The sequence below is a fragment of the Xenia sp. Carnegie-2017 genome, unplaced genomic scaffold, assembly GCF_021976095.1.
Source record: "Xenia sp. Carnegie-2017 unplaced genomic scaffold, XeniaSp_v1 HiC_scaffold_20, whole genome shotgun sequence".
NCBI lineage: Eukaryota > Metazoa > Cnidaria > Anthozoa > Malacalcyonacea > Xeniidae > Xenia > Xenia sp. Carnegie-2017.
The window spans coordinates 2548939-2554379 of record NW_025813483.1 but is presented as its reverse complement, the minus strand read 5'-3'; the positions used below and the strand labels follow the sequence as shown (position 1 = coordinate 2554379).

Here is a 5441-nt window from a genome sequence, read left to right as displayed (position 1 = left end):
TTTGTGCTAACGTGCAAAGAAGAAATTTGCTACATCATTAAAATGTTCAATAAATACTTGATTTTAATCACCTGCTGTTTTTATTGCAAAATATTGAATTCTGTTCATACCCAATAAAATATGAAATGCAAATTTTTATTTTAGCTATGACTGACGTAAACACAAAAAAGTTTTGACTTGGAAGCTTTATGCCAATAAACCTTTCACAGTTTACTATTATTTATTTCAATTATTGAACATCCTGACGTTCCAACTTTGAAACGTGGTCAACGAAGTTTTGTCATTTTGTAAACTTTTGATACGGATAAACAAATAATTTGATCACGGGCGTGAGAAGCAAGTAAATATTGGGGGGCTCAAGATTTTTAGGGGCAATCTTTATTTAAGAAGGAAATGTCAGAGTAATTAATCTCGAAGTCTCTAGTTTAGAATAATTTTGTCACATCTCAGTAATCATAGATACTACAAAACTGATAGCTTTTGGTCTTGACACTTCATCATGCAAAGTTTTGTCATTTTGTGAACCTTTGACGCACACAAATATTTTAAATAGTCTATCTTACAACAAGTTGAACAAATATAGACCAGAAAAAAATCACGTGTACTATCACGTGAAGATGATCTTTTCACTCCAATTAGGCGCAATTTTTAAAGACATACCTAGCAAAACGTTTTAAGTCATCATCTGTGTTACAAATAAGATAAATAGATAGATGACTATTTGAACGAGGAAAAATTCTTCTTGATAAAAGCCATGTTAGATAAAGTTAAAATCATTCCGCATTTATGATATGCAAAACTGAAATTCTGTGACGTGTCATAATTTTGATTAATCTTGTTGATTTTTAGCTTTGCCGTACCAATGATATTTGAAAAGACTATTGAAATTAATTGTTGGTGATAATGCAAGAAAGGTCAGTATTTTGAAATGATAAATTATCCAATGTGTTATTGGGAAAATCCAACCAAAATCAACAGATGTATCAATATAAAACATGTGAAGTGCGAATTCCACCACGAAAATGACATTTTTTTTATGACAAATAAACAAAATTCTAGACATAAGAACAAACAATGGCACTATGATATGTGAACTTTATAATCAACATACCTTAAAAATTTAGAAAGATTAAGGAGACGCAACCATCTACATGATGTCTTTGCTTCTGCTTGATAATAAAGAAATTGGAATGCTCAATAAATGCTTGATTTTAATCACCTGCTGTTTTATTGTAAAATATTGAACTCTGTTCATAACAGTGAGACGATAAAATGAGATGGGCAAATTTTATATTTTAGCTCTGACTGATGAGAATACACGAAGAAGGGATGATTTATAAATTTTACAACAAATTATGTTTCAGTTAAATTTCATAAACCTTATACACAGTTTACATATAATTATTTGAATTAATGAAATGCTCTGGAAAACTAAACTATTAACAAACGCAAAGTTGAGGCAGCGAGGCAAAATATATAATACCATTTTACCAATAAGATAGCTAAAAAATTAAGATTATAAACAACAACTTTTCCAATAATTATTTTTGACGAATTATACTAGATAAGACGGTTAATTTTCTCACATCTCAATAATCAGAGATACTTCAAAACTGATAGCGTTTGGACTTAACAGTTCGTCATGCAAAGTTTTGTCATTTTGTGAACTTTTGACGAAAACAAATATTTTAAATAGTCTATCTTACAACAAGTTGAACAAATATAGACCAGAATAAAATCACGTGTACTATCACGTGAAGATGTGAGCTTTTTACTCCAATTAGGCGCAATTTCTAAAATCATGCCTAGCAAAACGTTTTTATGTCATCATCTGTGTTAGAAATAAAATAAATAGATAGATGACTATTTGAATGAGGAGAAAATTCTTGATAAAGCAATGTTAGATAAAATTAAAATTATTCCGCATTTATGATATGCATAACTGAAATTCTGTGACGTGTCATAATTTTGATTCATCTTGTCGATTTTTTAGCCCTGCCGTACCAATGATATTTGAAAAGACTATTGAAATTAATTGTTGGTGATAATACAAGAAAGGTCAGTATTTTGAAATGATAAATTATCCAATGTGCTATTGGGAAAATCCAACCAAAATCAACAGATGTATCAATATAAAACATATGAAGCGTGAATTCCACCACGAAAATGACATTCAGGTTTTTTATGACAAATATAACAAAATTCTAGACATAAGAACAAACAATTACACTATGACAGGTGACCTTTATAATCAACATATCTTAAAAATTTTTGAAAGATTAAAGACGACGCAACCATCTACATGATGTCCTTGTTTTTGCTTGATAATAAAGAAATCGGAATGTTCAATAAGTGCTTGATTTTAATCACCTGCTGTTTTTATTGTAAAATATTGAGTTCTGTTCATAACAGTGAGACGATAAAATGAGATGGGCAAATTTTATATTTTAGCTCTGACTGATGAGAATACACGAAGAAGGGATGATTTATAAATTTTACAACAAATTATGTTTCAGTTAAATTTCATAAACCTTATACACAGTTTACATATAATTATTTGAATTAATGAAATGCTCTGGAAAACTAAACTATTAACAAACGCAAAGTTGAGGCAGCGAGGCAAAATATATAGTACCATTTTTACCAATAAGATAGCTCAAAAAAATTAAGATTATAAACAACAACTTTTCCAATAATTATTTTTGACGAATTATACTAGATAAGACGGTTAATTCTCTCACATCAAAATAATCAGAGATACTTCAAAACTGATAGCGTTTGGACTTAACAGTTCGTCATGCAAAGTTTTGTCATTTTGTGAACTTTTGACGAAAACAAATATTTTAAATAGTCTATCTTACAACAAGTTGAACAAATATAGACCAGAATAAAATCACGTGTACTATCACGTGAAGATGTGAGCTTTTTACTCCAATTAGGCGCAATTTCTAAAATCATGCCTAGCAAAACGTTTTTATGTCATCATCTGTGTTAGAAATAAAATAAATAGATAGATGACTATTTGAATGAGGAAAAAATTCTTGATAAAGCAATGTTAGATAAAATTAAAATTATTCCGCATTTATGATATGCATAACTATAGTTCTGTGACGTGTCATAATTTTGATTCATCTTGTTGATTTTTTAGCCCTGCCGTACCAATGATATTTGAAAAGACTAATGAAATTAATTTTTAGTGATAATACAAGAAAGGACAGTATTTTGAAATGATAAATTATCCAATGTGCTATTGGGAAAATCCAACCAAAATCAACAGACGTATCAATATAAAACATATGAAGTGCGAATTCCACCACAAAAATGACATTCAGGTTTTTTATGACAAATATAACAAAATTTTAGACATAAGAACAAACTATGGCACTATGATAGGTGAACTTTATAATCAACATACCTTAACAAATTTAGAAACATTAAGGGAGACGCAACCATCTACATGATATCTTTGCTTCTGCTTGATAATAAATAAATTGGAATGCTCAATAAATGCTTGATTTTAATCACCTGCTGTTTTTATTGTAAAATATTGAATTCTGTTCATAACAGCGAGACGATAAAATGAGAAGAGCAAATTTTATGTTTTTGCTATAATTGAAATATATACGACAGGGATTGATTTAGAAATTTTATTGCAAATTCAAATTCAGTTCAACTCAATCAACTCATAAATGTTGTACACATTTAACTATTATTAATTTTCAGTATTGACATGGCTGTACAGGACCAAAAACATCAGGATGCGGACACTATTTTGCTCGACGAAAGCGGAAATCCTTTACATGCAATGTCGTAGTTAGACATGAAGAAAGACATGAACTTCTGGGTAGCATATTTTCTAACGCCAAACGCGTGAGCCTTTCTAGCGAGGTCTATAAAGTCATGCTCACCCTTGGAAAATTTCTAAATCCCATCTAATCCCAAAAAGGTGATTACGATGACTTGGTATAAGGGTTTGCTTATAAAATCTTTGATTGGCTAATCTATAACACTGTGCAACAAAATTGAAGTGAAAAAAAAGTACAAGACATATAAGACCTGTTTCGGTGTAAGAAAAGTATGCTGATTCCAAATCTGACATTTATTTCTCTGGATTAGGTGCCATTTTCATGTACTGTAATATTATCTATTAAAAAAACACATATATATATAAAACAACGAAATCACCAGTTTAAACAACATTTGTCCTCTTAACTCTCTTGTGTAGAATGTCATCATCCTTTTTTAAATTCCAGCAGTAGTCTGCCAACATACCAGTGTTCCATTTTCCTTTAAAACGTTCTTCTATTAATGAAATATCTTGATGGAACCTTTCGCCATGTTCATCACTCACATGGCCAAGATTCTCAGCAAAAAAATCCAAATGAGAGTGGAGCACATGAACTTTTAGAGACATGTTACATCCCATATCATGAAAATGACGCAGTAGATCATTCACAACTTGCACATAGTCTTCTGAACGATGTTTTCCCAGGAAGTTATCACAAACTTTCTTGAATGACTCAAAGGCACATTTTCTTTTCTCGTGAGATGTGTGTCAAAAATTTCATCAAGAACAATTTTTCGAATTTGGGGACCTACGAAGATACCTTCTTTTATTTTAGCTTGACTTAATGAAGGAAACTTTTCTGCAAGATATGCAAATGCCAAGGAATCCTTGTCTAGTGCTTTCACAAACTGCTTGAACAAACCGAGCTTAATATGCAAAGGTGGTAAATGGATTCTATCACTTTGCAGAAGTGGTTTGTGTTTGATGTTATGTTTTCCCTGCTCAATTTCATCTCTAGCGGGCCAGTGTTTGCGTACATAGTGTTCAGCTCTTGCTCTAGAGTCCCACAAGCACAAGAAGCAACAAAATTTAGTATAGCCTGGCTGAAGGCCAGTGAGCATGGCTATAACCTTGAAATCTGCACAAACATGCCATTTATGGACTTCATACTTTATGCTTGTTAAAATAGTTTTTAAATTTTCATATGATTCTTTCATGGTTGTGCTGTAAGCTATAGGAACAGGTGGCAGGGTGTTCCCATTGTGAAGCAAAACAGCTTTTATACTTTCCTTGGATGCATCTAAGAAAAGTCGCCAGTTGGTGTTATCATATGGTATTTCCAGTTGTTCAAAAAGTTCAATAATGTCATTGCAGAAACATAAATCATCTTTCAAAGTGAACAAAAAATGCAAGTTTTGTGCACGTTTTCTGTATAATGTTATTTTCACACCTTTTCTAAGAAGATTTCGTTCTTTAAGCCTTGATGCAAGAAGTTCACTTTTGTCTTTGGTTAAATAAAGATCTCTGCATAAGTCATTTAGAGCGTCTTGAGAAAATAGTATTGGTTTATTATTGCTTTCTGAATTAGAAAATTCTATTGATTCATCACTGTAATGTTCATCCCCACTGCTTGAACTCCACATTTCCTGATCAG

The 5441-nt window shown here is 31.2% G+C and overlaps 1 long non-coding RNA gene across 1 annotated transcript; it reads left to right on the top strand.

The window, feature by feature from the left end:
* Positions 1-878: 878 nt before the first annotated feature.
* On the top strand, positions 879-3985 carry LOC124442139. The gene is made up of 2 exons (XR_006947154.1): positions 879-914; positions 3724-3985. It is a non-coding gene; the product is annotated as an uncharacterized LOC124442139 (long non-coding RNA).
* Positions 3986-5441: the final 1456 nt, after the last annotated feature.